Genomic DNA, 20,162 nt, shown 5'->3' with positions numbered 1-20,162 from the left:
CAGCAAAAATGTAAATTGGAAGCAGCTCACAGTAAATTATTAGAAAGAAGGAATACTGAAATGATGGAATTTCCTTCACATTTACTTAAACAAAAAGCCCCATTAACAAGTGCTTGAAGCTGTGACAAATTCCACTCTTAGGCACAGAATTCAGGTTTGGCTGGCTACACGGTACACAGGCTGTTGGCTTTGACTCATGCAATCACTTATTTCTCTTTGAGAAAATAGAAACTAAAACTGCTAAGCAAGGTAATTTCCAACTGCAATGATTAAAGACGTGTGTTCTAGGGTATAACAATGCAAATAAAGACTCAAAGTATGCTAATAACACATGTTACAGCCTCAGGTAACTGAGGCTGCACTCATTTCACAGTGGAGAAATACACAATGGAAATTGGGAAAGATTTTATAAACAAAACAATTACCTACAGTACATTCCTTGTTTTTTTATGATAATAATATGTTGAGTCCCCAAAGTGCCAGACTGACGACCGAAGCCATTATGAAAATGAAACAGAAATGGAAGTTGACTATTGACAGGCTTGTCAAGGGCATAAAGTAAGAAAAGCGAGCTGAAAATCTTGCATGATATACCTAGTACTTACGTACTGAGGTACCAACAAAAACAAGATGAAGGCTATCGAGTTAGAGGACATTAGAAGTGGAAGGCCTGGCAATATGGAGACTGTCTGCATCATCATTTTGTCTAGTGGATACTGTCTCAGTGTAAACTGTCTCCATGTATAAACTGATCATTTTTTAATCAGTATCATTCCAAAAAGTCTATACATACTGTTCATCAGCCTTAAAGTAATGTTGTTATTCAAAATACAGCTAGAAAAAGAAAATGCCCTAAGAGAAACAACAGTCAATTATCTCAGGAACTGGTCCTTTGCTCCTGGCCCAAGACTTAATCTGCATTGTTTTGCAACAACTTAAAATCGCTTGTCTTGCCCTACTGGTCATGGTTGAGCCTCACACTTGACAGCTTCCTACCTTCTTCAAATAGCCTACTACATACACGCTCGAAATTATGCTTTCCAGTTCTATTTTGGGGTCTTGCACACTGACCCTCTCCCCAGTTCAAATTATTTCAGTCTTTCCCATTAGGCCCCATTTTTGAGATCTCAAATTACTGGATTACTCTTCTCCAGGCCTCTGTTCAGCTGATCTGTATTTTCTTGGGTCATATGCCCTAATCAGATGCAACACTTCAACTGAGGACTTACCCATAGATAAAAAAAAAAAGATTATTCTATATGTTTTACAGCTTATACTCATTTTTATCCCTCTTGATATAATGTTTGCCCTTTTACAACGTCAGTAATTCTGGAGAATTGTCCCCTAATTACTTGTTCCCTAGCCTGTATTTTTGTATTTCATGATTTCTGTTAAGTGTAGATCTTCAGTCTGTCCCTATTTATCTCCTAAGATTTTCTCAATTTCCTCAAAATAATTTTGTGCTCTTAAACTTGTGTCCTATGTATATACATTCCCTCCAACTTCTGGGGGCATTTTTAGTGAATCAATTTTGTAAGCACACTCTCTACTCTATCATCAAGGTCATTAACGAAAAGACTGAAGCAAAGCAGAATGAGTACAGACCCAACAGACCGTGGTGGATCCACATTCAATACAACCATTTCATTTTGACAGACAATCGTTAATAACCACCCACTAGGCACAGTCATCCAGTGAGTCTTGCTCCTACTCTACAATAGTTTCTTTCAGGCCATGTTTCTTCACTTGTTTGTAAGATTATCACATGAAACAGTGCCAAAGAACTCACTAACATGAAAATATTAAGATTCACACTTTTCTTGTCAATTCACAGGCCTTATTGTCATGTTACAGAAGAAAATTAAACTGGCATGACTATTTACTCTTCCTACATTCATGGTGTCTGTGACTCATGTTCTTCTTGTCTCCCAGAGACTTCTATAGTTTGTGCAAGAATTTGTTCAAAATGTGGAAGATTGAGAGGAATGGTCTATAATTTCCTGTCTCCTTTTCCCCCATCTCTCCTTTTCATTTTCAGGTCTTCCAGCATCTCAAATAGCATCTAGTGGTACTGAGATAGCTTTGGTCACTTTTTTTTTTTTTTTCCCTTTTCTTTAACATGCCAAAGGATTAATTTCATCAGGTCTGGCCAATAAATAACCTACCCAAGTGCTAAGTAATATGCAGAATGCTTGCTTCAGATTTGCCACCCATCTTACACATTCTCTGTGCTTTTTATCTCCTTCTTGTGCTAACTGCTGCTCACTTATACTGCTCTTCTGCTAATGTTTTGAGGATCTTTTCATAGCACTTAGTTCAAGTACATCTTACAAAATTGTGCTATCAAAAACCCCACATTAGAGAGCTATGGATATACTGGGGTGAAGGCTGCTCAGCAGGCAGCAGTGCTCCAAGACAAGACAAGACCCCGAGAGAAGGAAGGGGTACCTCTAAACGGAGTGGCCGTTTCTACTTCAACAGCAATACAGAGGAGATCTGCAATAAGACAGTAATATGGACAGAACCGGAGCTCTGCAACCCAGACTTGCCATCGCACCAGCTAGGGAAGACCAATTAGCAGATCGTTTGCAGCATGTTATCATCGCTTCTGTATCAGTTATGAAACCTGTCTCTGTACACCCAGCCAGGCAGACAGAGCTGGGCTGGATGGGTGGGCTGAGTACTTTGTTCACATACTCATGCACGTATACTGAATAAGGGATTGCAGATAAAAAACAGGATTAAGCCCGACGCAGGCGATCCTGCAGATACTCTGTCTCTCGCAGCGTATTTGCTCTGATGGCACAGTGCACAAACCCAGCCACCCTCCTGCACATTCCTACATTGTTGCACCACTTCATTTAGAAACGTTAGTTAGTTGCTGTCATTGCCCAAAATTAAACTACATAATAATAGACTCCTACTATAGTACATGCATATGTGGCAGCTTAAGACTTAAATGTTTGATTTCATTATTTCAAAATAGCAACAAAGAGCAGGAAGAAAAAATGTTTAAAGACATCAGCAGCTCTAGTGCAGCTCTGCTAATTTTTGCCAGATAGCTAATACCTAAGTTTTCTTAAGTGTATTGTACGGTATTCACCATGCACCCAAGTTGCTTATTTCCTTTTCACAAGAATTATACAATGATTACACAAAACTGAAAACTGTTTGTTATCTTCTGTGTACACTAAGCATAATCATAGCCTTCAGCCCTTCCCTTTATTGAAAAATTTCATCATCTTGCCATAAATACCAGAAACCAGAAGAAGTAGGATACTGTAATACAATTGTAATTAATAAAAATGGATAGTTAGGATGCAAAAATATCTTTAAAATTAATTAGTTCCCCTAAGATTATCCAAAATTAATCTGACACATTGTATAATTTTATTACAATACTTTATAAATAGCAGAGCAAAATCTAACAAGTTTAACATTTAACAAATAATGAAAATACTGCTTGTGTAGGTTAAGATGGTAAATTAATCCTTAGCTTTTGGGGAGTATCTGGCTTTACCTAATTAATAATACAAATACTCATGGTTTTGAAGAAAACAAAATACCATTCCAGATATAACCTGCTTTGTCCACCACAGACGGAAGCTAAAACACTGATTTATCATGACTTAACAAGATAGTGACCATCAGCTGAACTGCATTAACTGACTAATGCACTTCTAGTCCAATTACCCTGAGAAGCAAAACATGTTGTATAAACCACTAGTGAATTAACTATATACACTCAAAGGCAATCTCAGATAATATACTAACAAAAGAAAATTTATGTTGCAACTGCTCAGTCACTAATTTACAGCTTACCAAGTTTTTCTTGATGAGGCAAAGTAATTTACAAGGACAAATATTCAGGCTTCAACTGGTGGGATTTGGGGTTTTTGTTTGTTTGCTTTTTGCTATAGGCACACTTTAAAAAAGATTTATGTTTTGTAAACTTGTAAGAACAATACAAATGTTACTGGTTTTTTTGATCCTCTTAGCAATATTGAACACTAATACTAATCACTATCAGCATTTTACCGGCCAATTTGAAGTGGGCTGACATTCAGTATATTTTGAAAGAGACATGAAAGAACTACTGTGTTTGTTTTTCTTTAACATGAAGTAGATTAACTGCTATAGCTCCCATACCATAATCATTTAAACTCAGAGCTCAAGAACTAATATGTTTAGGAAAATTAACATGGTAAAAGGCATATCTTGCAGACATGATTTGCACTGCTGCTTTGTATGTCACAGCTATTTTCATCAATACAAAAAAATGTTATTGATGCAGGCTCCTAATATTACCTTTGAACTTGGAAAGGACTAAGAGCTGTCTCATATCTAGTTCACTATCTGCTACATGATTAGCTTCTATGCTCTATTCACAACCACACTGGAATTCAAACCAAATACGTATTTAGTTTAACAATTCTCTTACAGAATTTGAACGGGTAGTACAGCCTGTATTCACAATGCTTGTTTATGCTTAGTATTAGCTGCAAGCTCAGTTGCATCCTGTCTATATGGTCAAGACCCATAACAAGAAATAACTACTGCTGGTTAATCTATATGCAGAGAAAGACTGAACTATGCAGCTGACCTTCTGAATTAAATCTAACGTCCCCCTCATGTGTATAGATATGCATACAAGTTACATTAGCAAAATCATCTGCTAACTTACAAGAATTAATTGTAATGTTGTTTCATTACACTACTTTGCATATTGTCGAAGAATTCCATCCCCCTGCTCCCTGCCCAGAAGCAGTTAACAGATTTTAGAACTATTTCTGTAAGAAGACAGACAGCAAAAGGTCTGGTTCCTCTTCTCGCTGAACTGGGGATGTGACAGCACTGGAACAGCCAGAACACCCAAATTCTATTCCCAGTTCTACACTAACATCGTCCGACAAGCCAAGCCTCTGTGCCCATCCGTTCTAGCTACTCATGATACCATGTCAAAGTAAATTTATTGAAATTTCTTGACTGAAAGACTCAAAACAGAATTCTGGTTAAAAAAAAAAAAGGTGAAAAACATGCTGAGAACTGAATTCGCCTAGATTAATTTGAAATTTCAAACAGTAAAAGGAATACTGCCTGCTTACACAGCAAAGACAAGAAATAAATCCTCAACCCCTTGCTTTTCAGAGGAAGCCTTGTTTCTGGACATTCATCACAAGCAGCAAGGGAGTGGTGCCATATAAAGCAGCTGACCCTGATTCCAGCACATTTTAAGTCTGGGTAACGGCTACATACATTTTGACAGGAAAGGCTGGAGCGGAGGCTGATGTAATAAATACCCAATGGAAACGAATGCTGTGGTGGCTCAGTTCTCATTCCTTAAAATTTTAAGCGCTGTCATCTTTTCCATAGTATCAACTCACCAATGGCTACTATTTGAATGGACAAGCTAAACCTAAAGACACTGAAGCAAAAAAGTTGTGCATATTCCTTTCTTAAGTATTTACCAATAAATAGAGCCTGCCAGCCTTCTCTCCTTTATATTTACTTCCCCTTTAATAGGTCAACAGTTTTGCAATTTAAAAACTGGCTGCTTTGAAACTGCAAAGTTTAAACTGATTACATTTTTAAAAATCAGATCACGTCCATAGCTCTTTTTAAAAACATGCTTATATTTTACTGAGTACACATAACTTTTGCCAACATTATTACTTCTGCAGACACAGATGTTTGTTATCCCTGCTTAATTGGGCAAAGCAAGAATTAATCTAGAGCCAGGCAAAGACCAAGGAAGTTAAACAACATACTGTCTCACTAAAAACACCTTCCACAAGCAACCTAGGAAGCTGTGCAACTGCATAGAACACAATGGGATCATTAAACACAAATATACTCCCAGCAAGGGCTAACCTCCCCCACAAAGAGCAAAGCTGCAGTCAAACGCTTTGGATAAGAGTGCAAAAAATTTTTGTGTATCAAGCACTGTAGACCACCAGATGGTTCTGTACACAGACTTCACCAAGATCTTCCTGGGGCACACAAAAAAAACCCAAGTATTATTTGTGTAAATCCATTATGCTTCTAAAGTTTGACTATTATATATAATTCCTGCCACCACATCCCTGAAATACTAAGGTAGAGCCACAAAAGATACAGCAAAAGAAGACAAGGAGACCAGGTAGGTAGAAAGGGAACAAAGGGGCTGCAATAGAGGTCTCTATATCACAAGTGATTACGCATTATCTCACAATACTATAATCTGGAAAGCAAAGAAATTACAAGGCAACAGGTTTAAAAACAAATATAGAGATACCAATTTACTATACAGCACATAAATTGTGGAATTCCCTACCACAGAACATTGCCTATGTCAAAATAAAATTTAGTTAAAAAAGACTAGATTTATTAATGGAGGACAGGTCAATCAGAGGCAATTACAGACTGTTATCTAGATCTAGTTCTTGATACCCCTTAACTACTGACCTTTGAAAAGATAAAAAACAAACACAGAAAGACCCATTTTAGGCTTGCATTGTTTCTCCCATAGTCTTTCTCTATGTGTTTTCTTTAGGCCACAGTTGACACTGCTTGACCAATAGAAATGATGTAACCCTAGCCAAAATCCTTCCTAAGAAACCAAAACAATTAATAAAAAAAAAAAACCAAACACCAAACTAAAGGACCACATGAACAAAAAAACAACTCGGTCTAACTCCGCATGGTAGCTCTCATGTTTTTCACTGAGATGGTCAGGAAGACCGAATGTAATGAGCAAACTCAGTATTAAGGCTCACGAATATTTGAAACCAAAACATCAGACTCAAATTCTTCTGTGTTTTCCTCTGTATTTTTCTTCTCCTTACTGCAAAGGATCTGAAAGAGCTGAGTAAGCGAGCAATGTCATTGGACTTAAAGAGGTGCATAAAGTGTAAATATGCAAGGCACATCAATTTATTTCCAATTACTTACATAATAGATATTGTTTATTTAATTATTAGTACATCTTGCAAATTTGCAGCATTTCGAAAAAGCATTCTTATACTTTGCCTAGCAATTATACCTGATTGTCTTTTCTATTGGGCAGAGTTATATTTCTGATCAAAACATAACTAAATATGCAGCCAAGTGACATATAAAACCTGTATCATTCATAACACAAAGCTTTCAATGCTGGCATCCTGGCTGCATCCAGAAATCTGAAGGTACCAGCAAACATATTTTTCTGTTACTTCCTTCAATGGGAATAAGAGACTCACAAGGCTGAAATTTAAACAGCATAAGAAAACTGGACTGATTCCAGCTGTAATAATGTCTGTATTTCCAAGCCTGGGTTGCTGCCTAAGGTGGCAACAGCCACTGAAGTCGCAGAAATTCTCTCCTGGGAGAAACTTCTGTCTGCAAGAGAGAGGTTACTCCAGCTGTGAAAGCAGGAGAACAGACATCATTAAAAAGAAGACAAATGCTGCTCTACATTATCCTAGTCTACATTCCAAATAATTTCTGCAGTACCAGCATGCATTGATAAAATCTTACTCGAAGAGAAAAAAAATTTCCCTAGCAACTAAAGGATCTCCAAAGCAATTTTGCCTTGAAAGTCCACAAAAATGATGGTGTTTCCTACAGGAAGATAGTTGTTCGTTTTGTTTTGGTTTTTTTGTTTGTTTGGTTTTTTTCTTTTTTTATAAAAACATCCAATGGATTTTTGGCAGTGATAGTTTTCTTATTCCAACTTCCAATTTTCAAAACCATGATTTCAATGGTCTCAATCTGCCAACAGGGCAAGAAGATAAACGAGTTGTGACATTAAGTCCACATAAGCTTAGAGAAAGGCACTGGATTTGGCACTGCATTTCCCAAGGAACATGCAGATGACAGGCAAACACATACACATACTTCCCCCTCTGCCCCCAGATTCATAAATCAAGACATTTAAGTGAATGCTGTTAAGGCAGAAGAATATAATTTTCCCCTCTCTAAAGTCATTTGGATAATTATAGCCTGAAAACAGTGCTGAACACTTGAAGAAACTATTCAGTAATTAGACTTTGCAGGCATGTCATTTGTTTTGTAAAGCCCAAACAGGAGAAAAAAAATTGATGTGAACACCTGTTTGACCATTAGCATTTCCAGAAGTTCCTACTAATATAGAAAGTTACAAGCATACATGTTTCAAAAGCCAGAATTCAAGTGATTGGCTTTGGCTAGACTGATATGTGTAGCGCTCCATCAGTATTATTATGGTTTTACAAGATCAATAATAGAAACTTCTGTGAAAGCTGATTGGAAAACCACAAAGAACGGTTTTCCAGAAGTGCATAGACAGAAGAAAAATCCTCTGTAGAGTAATGGAAAGTTCTACATATCAGCTACTGCTGCAAACAGACTTCTTGTTCAAGGAGTAGTACATCGTATTACTATTTCTTTTCTTTCTGAGGAGGTAAATTGCTTGTGAGATGAAGGATTGAGGATAGCACTATTAAAGACAGAACTAGTAACCAAGAGCCTTCATGCTGCCCTGAGCTAGGGCACCTACAGATGATGATAAGGTAAAAATCCTGTCTTTCATTAAAAGGGACTGAGGGTTCATCTCGCTCCTGAAGATCAAGAGTCTTCCACAACCTCTTTCGAGCAGCCCAGAGCTGCCCCTCACCAGTCCTTAACGGACTCAAAATCAACACCACTGTTTCTGATTAATGTGATAATATTACCAGTCAACAGAAAGTCTTTTGGTAAGCAGCTAAGGCAACTTCTCCCCATTCTGACAAAGAAAAAATAAACTAATTAAAAAACCCACACTAACCAAACAGTTTAATACTCATAAAAAAGGGGGGAATGGAAGACCCTTCATTTCATTTGACACTGCTTTCCTCTGTATTCAGTAGTTGTTGGGTTTTTTGTTTTGGTTTAATTTTTTTTTTTTTTTAAGAACAAAGAATGTTGGCAGAATTAAAACTGCATGACTACACACCTAAATAATGGGAATGGGTAGAGGAAGGAAATTTCGAACATTAATTTATGTGCTAAAATTCTATTTATTGCCTACAGTCATCGTGGGGGAGGACAGATATAAGATCATTGTGGGGGAAAGTGAAGGGCAAGCTATTTCTTGAACTGCTTTTCAGTTGTTACCAACTGTGCGCAGTCCAAAACAAGCAGCTGGATCTCACTTTGGCATTCACACTAGAAAACATCGCCAGCACCTACCTCATATCAAAGTAATTTGGCAAACTGGAGCGGCCATGCAGAACACCACTACACAGCACTAGCAGCTCTGCTGCAGCAGTCAGGCCCTGAACCTGGAGCTCTCCTTAAAAATACATAAATGAAAATCAACTGTTTGATCTTCCTCCAACACCAAAGGATAACACTGAAATGTAAAATGGGTATTTAAATCAAAACTGACCTCAGTTAAGTCTAGGACCAGTTTTATGAAGAAAATATTACTACTGGATAGAGAAATAAGATTTCTTCCTCCCCGCTGTAACTTTAAGCAGGTATTAACCTCTTCATAAAAAGATACTAATTACACTATAGAGGCATAAACTATAGTTTCTATAATTTTTCCTTTCTCATGACATAACTCTGACGACAAAAGGATTTTTTTTTTTTTTACACAGTTTCAAAAAAAAAATTCCCATGAAGAGATTTTTTTAAAATCTAAATGCATCATTTCTTTCTTCTAAAAGACTGAAAAGTAACTGACAATGCTATTCTTTTAGAAAGATTTATGCAGTTCAGTCTGCTTAACAGCTGACTGCAATTAAACAAAATTTATTTTTGGCCTCTTTCTGTCTTTGTTTACATCAGTAACAACAACAAAAAAAAATGAGAAAGAAAAAAAGTTTAGTTGAAGCAACAAGCTCAGCAACAGGCACATTATATGGTGCTTTGGTGACTTCCTGCTTAAAAACAAATCTGGTAAATCTGCTAAACTCGTCTGGTAGGTCTGAAGTTTTGTCTCAGTTTCATCAGGAGAAAGAGTGTGCTGGCTCCCTTGCTCAAATTCTTCTTATGTGCATTATATCTAAGTTATGCTATATCCTACCAACAGCTAGAATCTGTTCTGAATATTTTGCAATATGTGTCAGAATCCTCTATTTCTTGCACAAAAATTAGTGTTTGCTTAGTCAAGTTCCTCCATAATTTATTAAAATCTGGAACATAGTATTTCATAGTTTGGTTAAGCCCTCTTAGGAAAATGGCTTGATCTATACCAAATCTTCACAGAAATATTCTTCAAAGCAGGTGTTAACATGTCCACAGCCTCAGCCGCTTCTCAGGACAGTTGGAGAACAATTTCTCTGCACTCCTTTTCTTCCAGAGTTGATGCTTCTAATTCTTCAGTCTCGTGTGATGCCACTCTTACTGAAGGAATTTACTGAGCATTCCAAATGATCAGCTCATGCCGTTCAGAACAAAGAATGCTGAAGAAGATGAGAGCGATGAACAAGTAACTCAGAATCACAGAATAACTGAGGCTAGAAAGGACCTCAGAGGAGGCTTCTAGTCTAACCTCATGCTCTAAGCACAACCAAGAGGTCAGATCAGGTTGCTCAGGGTTTTACCCAGTTGGGTCTTAAAATCCTCTAAGGATGGAAACTGTACCGCCTCTCATTCAAATGCATGACTGTCCTAATGGAGGAAAAAAACCAAAACAGTCTTCCTTACAATCAGTTGGAACCTTTCTTGTTTTAATTTACGTCCACAAATTTATAACATCCTTCACATGCTTCATGATGAAAGTTCCTACTGCTTATTTATGAGTGATTTTCACAAAGCGAATGGGGACATTAATATGACTGGACAAATGAAAACATTATTACGTCCTATATAAAAACGGAGACTTACTGGCACTTCCAGATCAGCACAACAGGCCAGCATCTCACAAAGAAGTAGTGAAAATTTAATATGTAGAAAACAAGGAATTGCCACTGAAAATTCTCAGAGTTCGCCTCAAAAACACTTCCATTGTTTTATTGAAGTAATTATTGAAATTTGGATGTTATTAATACTCAAGGCCATTTGCAATTACAGACAAGATGAATATCATAATTCCTTCACATCTTTGGATAACAATATGGGCCCCGGCATTTGGCACTCATGTCATTACTCAAATGAATTCCAGACAAGCTGGAATAAGAAAAAAAGCCCAGGAACAATCTGGAATATTGTTGCAATTTTTTAATTTATACCATCAAAATGAAGTGGGAGGGTAGAAAAATGAGGAAAGAACCACTACAGCTAGCATAACCATTTTCAGACCTGCCAGAGACGGCTAAATTTGAAGTAAAACTATACTAAAACAAATTAGTATTTAATGCTTTCTGCTATGAAAATCCAAATTAAAAAAATCATCAGAAGATGTTTAAAGAGTTCAGGATTAATTAGAAATCTTATTTTAGGCTCTGGATTCTTGTGCAAACAATTTTACTTTTTTTTTTTTTCATTTATTTACTATGCATACATGAGATAAAATATATCAAAGGTTAAAATTTATTGATAAATGACATATCAATCCTAACTCCTGCAAAACAGTACATATACTCCTTATCAGAGGAAAAAAAAGTGATATAATTTTGTAATTGATACTTGAAGTAATATTTTTCACAGCAGAATGAAGCAATTCAGTTGGGCATGACACTGCAACAGTCACACATTTTCCACATTTTCTCTCACAAAACCTCACGTATTCCTTTGCGGAATAATCCTGAAAAATAAGATCTTGCTAGTACTGCTGCTTCTGCCTAGAAACATTCCTGGAGCTACACAGTCAGAAAAAACAACTTCAACTTGAAAATGTCACTCTTTATCCTTAAGCCTGAGAAGCTCTCTCTTCTGGTAGAAATAACAAGACGTTACCATCTTCCGCCTATGAACACTGCCAGTTCCTACCAGAGCAAGACTTGAATACAGTGGAACTGCCCAGGTACCCTTCCACGCTGCAGCTGCGATACCAAACAGACAGGCAGAGGAGAACCCATGACAAGCAAAAACTGAACAGAGAGAAACACAACGGAGAGGTGGTAAATAGCTTAATTTATGTGATAATTATACTGCTGAATATGACTGCTATAATTATTAACAAATGTAAATGGACTGACAGAAGAAATACATTACTAAATTAATTAAACTACCTTTCTATCTCTTCCCAAAAGGAAGATCCCTTTAAGAAAACACATTTGCACTACAGAATGTATTTCTTCTCAAAAGATGGCTATTTCCATATCAAACCAACAGTCTTAAACCCAGCTATCTAAAAGAAGATAATATAAAACCTTTCTGCTAACAGGAAAATTATATTCTCTCCTTACCCATCCTCTCCTGAAACAATGCATTTCAAGAGAAATGTCTAAAATAATGTTTTAAAAAGCTTTGCTGAAAAATTTGTGGAAGTTGTCTAGCTTCAAGAATTTAAACAAATTAGGAGCACCTTAAAACCAAACCAACACTTTCAATAAAAACTGTCGTTCATCCTGCAGCACTGCCAAGCTCACACTGCAGCATTCTTTCCTGGTTCTCTTTGAGAAAAATATACAAACCTAAATTTAAAAATCTATGAGGCATCCATAATCAAAGGATTTGGGTTTGTTGGCAATGCCTTTTTTTAACATACTTCAAAAGTATATATATAAACTCCCCAGATATCATCTATTACAATATAAGTACTGTATAGATTTGCTGTGCATAACAGCGTCCATAATAGAGATCACAGAGAATGCTGCAGTTTACTAATCACAAGTTTTATGAAGCTTTGCTGTCTATTTATTAGCATGCCTCAGGTACAGTATAATGGAAGAGTTTCAGGGAACAGGTAAAGTATATAATCAACACTTTTTTTCCCCTCTTTTTTTTTTTTTTTTTTTTTAAATTTTCCCTTCCTTTCCCCCACCATGACCTATTTTCTTGAATAACATGCAGAGCCAGTGAGGACATTAACTTGTTTCCGTGTAACAGTACAGCTCATGTACCGATATGCTGAGATGCATTAGCTGTTGTTTATTGATCCATTTATAAGTTCATTTTACGGGGAATACCAGCTGGAGGATCATAAAGTCTTTTGCTATCCTCTGCTTTGTGACACACTTTATGGATTAACTGTTTCCTAAAATACATTTATTTTAACATTTTGTGGAAATACTTACAGAAGATGCCTCCTCTTCAAACAGTCTCCCACGTCTGAATCACTCTTACATATTTTTAGTCCATTCATTATTTTCAAAAGTCAAAATGTAACAAATTGCATACCATTTTTTAAAAATAAAAACATAGGAATTGCATGCACCAAACATTACCTACTACAAAGTACTGATTTACATTTTACCAACTATTAGAAAAGAACAAGCTAGCTGGACTTTACTCAAGAGTGTAAAATGCCGTAACAAATTTCATTAAGATAGCAGGAAAAAAAAGCAAAAAAAAAAAAAGGGCAAAAGAAAAAGCTTTTTTCCCCTTGATTCCCTATAGGCTTCTCATATGCGAACTGTTCCCTTCCCCACACACACAGTATGCAGCGTATACTTCTGTATAAGTTTTGGTGAGCCAAACTGTACCATAAAAAAGAATTCTAGATAAGACATTAATATGCAATCATTATTATAGTTCATCCTACCTACTTCCGTCTTTAGCATTAACCTTTGAACCAGCAATTACTTACTGCTTATTTGCAATGTACATAACTCAAAAAAACAAACTACCTTTGTGCCAAAAAGTGTTTATACCATTTTGTAAGCTTGACTACATTTTAAAAATAGACATCTACTATAAACCCACATTAACTGTTCCGATTTAAACAGTATAGGAAAGCAGCTGAGCTTTAACTGTCTGAATTTTTGGAGCTATAAAAGACGACAAGGGAAAGCCATTCCAAAAGCCAGGCTTCTAGCCTTCAAACTCAAGGACTGCAAGCTTGACCATATCCACGCATCAAATCAATTATGGCAGAACGTAACAAGTCAGGGCCTATTGCAAAACAATTAAGCAAAAAAGATCACCGGGGTTCACGTCCTGTCACACTTTTACAGCCAACCACAATTCACTGAAGTCTTATCTGCGACATAAAATGGTATCATTTCAAGCTTGGAGAGACGTTCAAAAGAAGGAAACATTCACAATTTATATCTACGAGTTTTAAAAACCTGATTTCTCCAATTCTCAAAAAACCCCCTGAGAATTCAATCATTTTGCTTTTAATGACAGAACCACTGGGAAATCAGTGCAGTGCAATCAAAGGAGTGGGAAAAAAAAATGACAAAACAGATATGGATCGCATCCTGTATACCAGAAATGCTGTGCTAAAAAGAATAAGTGGGGTGCTCTAACTGAAAAAGGGGGAGAAAACAAATGGGACCAAGGATACATCGGACAGCATGATCATAAGCCTCATTTCATTAGTAACTAGGCAGCAAATTATTTCTATTGCCCACAGAAGCATCTGACCAAAATCAGTTTTCTTCCAACACCTTTTGAATCAGTTGGCCAATTTCCAACATTCTGAAATAAAAACCACAGAGATCTCAAAAATAATTATGTTCCTATAGACTACATGAAAATTGATGGTCAGGTAGAGGAAAAAGACCCAATTTGCACTTTCAGTGAGGGGAAAGGAGGAAAATTCATCTCATTGATTTGGCAGCAGGTCAATCAGTACAGACTATCTACAGCACTGTCCCTTGTTATGGAGGAGAATGGGATTAAGGACTGGAGGAGGAGGGATAAGGAGATAAAAAGACAATCCAAATACATACAAATGTAAATTTTATTATTTCTGCAGCTCACAGAAACTATGACCTGCAAGCAGTAACTTGTTTTAATAGCCTCACAAACTGAGAATAACTTGGACATGTATTTACATTTCTTGACCTCCTCCTGCTAAGTAGGTTGCCTAGAAACATCTTACCTCAGAACGAATGGGAAAATGGATTATGCGCTCCTATCAGCTTATTTCAAATATTTTGCTGAATCTAATTTATGAAATCCATGGAAATCATTTTCCATTACGCTTTTTAAACCATTGAGCACAATGAAGATACTCAATGAAGAACAAACAAAGTAGACATGCAATAATGATAATATGCTCTGAAAAGGCTTCCATAGATAAATACAAACCTGGATACAACATGCAGAAGTGTTGGTGGGATGACTCAGCTCCTAATGATATTTCATTTAAGTCCATTTTCTTAGCAGCAGCCTGAGGTTATTAATAACTCCCAGTACACTACTTAGAGCTGTGGATTCATTTTCATGTTAATGGTAGCAATAGGTTCTTCGTTAATGGTTTTAAGATAATGCTGGGCTTTGCCATATGGTTAGATTTGTATGAGGGTTTCTCATGGAAAGCAAGAGAGTGTAAGAAATTGTTGCTATATTTAACTTCAGTGTCCTCACAGGCACAGCAGACAATTGGAATGGACACTGTTCTAGTATTTACAAGTGCAAACGATGCTCAATATTTACTGCATGTTCTGTTTAAGAGGACTACAGGGACTTTAAGCAAGAGAACATATGGATAGATCAGAGGATCGGTAATGCAATACTGAGCTTTTCACCTCTAGGTCATTGGTTCAAACCTAAACTGGTGGGTAATGAAGGCAAGCTATTATCATCTGACAGCTCTGGCCTTTGCAAATTGATTTGTCAGGCTCAGTCCAGTTCCCATCAAACTCAAAATTCACCATTACAATTTGCACTCCTGAAAACAACTTCACCTCAGCAAAGTAACAAAAAATTGAACAGAGACAAAAGTAATCTCTTACTCCTCGGGCACCATCTCCAGACCAGGACCTAGAGAGAGTGCCAGAGGAACAGTGAAAATTACACCACCAGTAGCACAGCATATCATTCTGTGCATAAAGATTACTTCTTCCTCTCAGATATCCGATTATAATTACCTCTGTACCAGTACAAAGCTTTCAGGTTTTCTGGTACTAAAGAAAGAAGACAAGAAAAGAAACACCACTATGAGGTTTTTAAAAATGAAATTTCACAGTGCTGCTAAAGATTTCTTTCGATATCTTGTTCAAAGATGCCTTTCATAAGGCTGAAGGTTTTGATGAAAATGTTCACAGTGCTCTATAAAAGGAATGTAAAATTTAATATCCATGTTGTCATGATGTATTTGTAGCGAAAATGTTCGAACACCACTTGTAGCAGCAATGCTTAAGAATTGTATTCCCTGCAGATGGGTTTAATTCAGAAACTGATTTATTTACAAGTTACTACGAATTATATGAAGTCACGTTTCTACAGTATTTCGTCATAAATGTTAGACAGAAAATGTACAGATTAGTCCATAACAGCACATAACTTTCTGGATGCTTTCATGATTTGAACAAAAACGGTTTTAAGCCTCAAAACCGTAAGTCTAGCCTCTTCCTTTGCCTCTTAATAGTTTGGCAACAGTCACAGCAAATGCTCTGCAGGTACCACAGTTCTCCATTTTACCAAGTGATAAACGCTACAGAAGTGAATAAAGACAGCAAGTTTTAATACAGCATCTTTCAAGATCACCTTTACTTCACACGTTTAGGGCACTAGAAAACACAATCTACTGGAAGTTTTCCACTGTATGAACACGAAACATCACTTCTAACATTTAAAACTAGAACAGAAGACATACAGCTCACAAATCTTGGAAAGCATGGAAAAAATAACTTAAGAGCCTCCCACTTTCCTTGTGGGTTCCTTGGGTTTTACTAAGGTGTTGATAACATACTGAAGTTTCTCCTTCCTTTTCCAACAACTCCAGAAATAGAATACCTACTGTAACTTTAGGAAAGCCACAACAGGTTAACTTCACAACTGAATGATTGCACATAAGTTCAGTAACCTGAATGACTGAGCTGACATGTAGTCTATTGCTATAAAATCAGAGTAGCATAGCCAAGTGATGCCCTAGTTTGGCCAAACACTAGTCCTGTGTCCCATAGACAATGGTGGGTGAGATCCACCCAAACCTTTTAATTTTCTCAGGTCAAAGAAGAGGAAACCCATGCATCGAGTGACATAACGGAGACAAAAGAAGCAATAAACTGCATAGTAAACTTGCGTGTCAAGAGACACAATAAGAGACCTATAGACTGTGTCACTTGCCTTTGAAAGTGTCCAGACTGTAGCCAGAAGATGGCTCCTCCTAGCAGTCTTACACACAGGGTGCAAGCCTAGGAAAGGGGGCTGCCTACAGATGAAGACAAAATCTTAAAGATTAAAGACTACCTATTACTTAAGTAGCAGTTAACAATAGAGAGATCCATGCAAGATGATCAAAATTCCTTGACAGTCAGTAACAAGATTTCTTGCTACTCCTCTCTGCCATCAAACTCTGCAAAGCTGTGCTAGGAAATGACCTTCAGTGACAGAAATACACAATAACTTTGGAATGGTGACTGCTAAAAGGCGAAAGTTTAGACAAAGGCAAGAAGCGGAGTATTTCAGAGAACAAATTAAAATAAACTGTTTGAATAAATGTGGGTGGAACATATGTTAGGAAACTAAAGGATGTGTAAGGGATTTAAATTTAACATGAGAGAAATGAAAAGACTAATAAGTTCTACAGGTGCCAATAGGGACGTTTATTATAAGACTTAGACTTTTATTGGTTCTGAACAGTAACACAAGCAGTTTTAAAAAAAGAATAGCTGCAATTCGTTATTAATTCTTTCATCTTCCTGCCTCAGTTTCCTTTTTATATCACCTGCTGCATTTTGCAGAGTTGCATCAAAAGACATTTGGGACAGCCACAACTGTTCTTTATATAGATATGTTTATAGAGCACTCAAACACAACAGAGACTAAATTCTGATTAGTGTGGACAGAACCTACTGTAACTACAATAATGTGATACCTAAGAGCTCTGCCACTATTCTTTCATCCCTACGTAACGTTTTTGAAGCTCCACAGAATGAGAAATAAACACGCTTTCTCTTCTATGTACTCTCCATGAAAATTCGCATAAGAAGGCTTAATGCCTAATAACATCACCAGGACTGGATAAAGAAGGATTTAAATTCCCATTATCCTTTTTAATGAACTCGTGACTACAGTCTCAAAATAGACTGTTAACCCAGAACAGAAAGAAGAACTGACATAATTTTTACCTGCAACAACTGAAAGAAATGAACTGAAATGCTTTTTAAAGATGTCACTAGCATAAAGAAAGCAAAATTTATAAATTCTCTGAGATAACTGTAACTTTGTCTGTACTGGACAAATCAAGTTCACTTTTCCCCCTCACCTCACCCCAAGAACAGCGTAGTAAAAGGCTTCCTGGCTGGCATCACCCAGGTGAGAAAAAAAAAAAAAAAAAAGAAAAAAAAAGAAAAAGAAAAGGCTCCCACTTAATTCAGTCTGAATGATATGCAGCATGCTTGATTAGATATACTCTTGATTAGGCACTCGAATAGAATTTAAAGAGTATCCCATCTAGTGAAATTATAATTATTTCTCTTACTTCCTAAATGAAAACAGATTTCAAAAGGCTCATTCAAATTTTTTGTAGTCCATAATACATTTTTGGTAATTATTTTGTTCAAGTTATGTATTACCTCACCAGTTTAGTTCTCAGCACAGCAGTACTTTCTTTCCCTCTGCAAACAAGCACAAGACTATCTATGTTGCTATTGTTTTCCAACACTGCTATTCAAGTATATTGCAGCACATAACCTTTCAGTTGTAGATTTTCAAGTCTGAAGAGCAGCACAAGCTTAGAGGTTTGTTTTCAGTACATACTTCTTTCTTTCAAACTGCATGAGAAATTCCACAACTATTTTTCCTCCCATTTCACATGCGTATTTTTTCCATGGTTATAACACTCAGAATTTGTCCTGAAATCTGAAAAGCTCTTTGAATTCTTTTCACACGCACAGTCAGCCACTACAATACTCACAACAACTTCACAGAGCTGAAAGACCAGAAAGCCATTGTGTCTGAAACTTTTTTTGAAAGCAGAAGGTGTATATTGTTGTGGTTTCTATTTAGGGCTGTAATTCTCATGAATCCTCACTTATAATCCTCCCACTGAATGAGGGGTCTCAAGCGGGATCAGGTCCTGGAAAAGCAAACAGCTTCTGCTTTTTTTTTATTAAAAAAAAAAAAGCACATGCTTTTGCCTACCTTGGACCAGCATAGTACACGTAATACTATAACCGAATGGCTTCTTCTAACCAACAGCTTCGATACAACTTTAACTTTTAATGGCAGTTGATCGCATCTGAGTTATTTACATATAACAACATAAGTTGTTAGATGTCAGTTAAATATACTGACACTACAGCGTCAGCGATGCTAATTTCAAAGGTCCCTGCTGACAAAGGGCCTTTTTAGCATCCCGTATCCCTTTTCCCGTACCTGCTGCTCCGTCCCTCTGCTCCAGCTGAGGCAGGCAGGGGGGCCCTTCACCGACAACCACGCCGGAGGTCAGGCCCCGGGGGCCCCGGCGGAACCTCAGCACCGAACGGCTGCCGGCCGCAGCCTACCCACGCGTGGGCTAGGGCCAGGCCGTGCGGGCACACGGGGCTGCAGCGCTCTAGAGAGCTGGGAGAGCCGCCGGCGGGCCTCCGGGCTCACGGAGCGAGCAACCGGTTAACGGCTGAGTTGGTGTTTTCCCTGAGGGGACGGGACGGGAGGAAAGAAGCCCTAAGCATTACCCAGAGCCGTGGATCCGAGGTTCCCCCCGCGCCCCTCAAGGACCCTGCCGCTGACAGCCCCGCGGTACAGGCTGCCCCGGCCGCTCGCCCAGCCCGCCCGTGCCGCTGAGGGAACCGAGCCCTCCCGCCCCACCGCCGGAGCCACGGCCCCACTGCCGCCCGGCTCAGGACAGCTCCAGACAGCCGCAGCGGGACCCGGCACAAGGGGAGAACACAGCGGCGGTTCAGTAAGTCCCTACCTGCCGGCATCGAGTCCCGCCGCGGAGCGCAACGTCCCCTCCCCTAGACCGCCCTCATCCCCCGCTGCTATAGCTACGGGCAGCCGCGGCCGCCGCCTCTCGCGAGAGGCGCCATCTTCCCGCGAGAGCCGCGGGCCGCGCCGCTGGCGGTGGGGGGCGCCTCCTCTCGCGAGAGGGCTGAGGGAGCACGGCCAGCTTCGGGCTGGTCTGGTATCTCCACCGCCATTTCTCGTTCCCTCAGTGCAGGGCAGCCCTACCCTGGGTGGGGGCGTCTCAGAGGGCAGTCGGCCTAACCCGATGTCCCGTCCCAGAAGGGGCGAGA

General features: G+C 38.3%; 1 protein-coding gene across 4 annotated transcripts in view; it reads right to left on the bottom strand.

Annotated features, from left to right (window-relative positions):
* Positions 1-19,937, bottom strand: part of USP54 (ubiquitin specific peptidase 54) — a 103,296-nt gene extending 83,359 nt beyond the window's left edge. For 2 of the 4 annotated variants that reach the window (XM_074590442.1, XM_074590444.1), the window contains exon 1: positions 19,841-19,937. The gene's annotated coding sequence lies outside the window, so the exon portion shown is untranslated. The remainder of the gene's footprint in view (positions 1-19,840) is intronic. The other 2 variants (XM_074590435.1, XM_074590447.1) reach the window with 1 other exon arrangement.
* Positions 19,938-20,162: the final 225 nt, after the last annotated feature.

This window comes from Larus michahellis, chromosome 6 (assembly GCF_964199755.1).
Source record: "Larus michahellis chromosome 6, bLarMic1.1, whole genome shotgun sequence".
Lineage (NCBI taxonomy): Eukaryota > Metazoa > Chordata > Aves > Charadriiformes > Laridae > Larus > Larus michahellis.
Note: the sequence above shows the minus strand (reverse complement) of the source record. Positions and strands in the feature narration are given on the sequence as shown.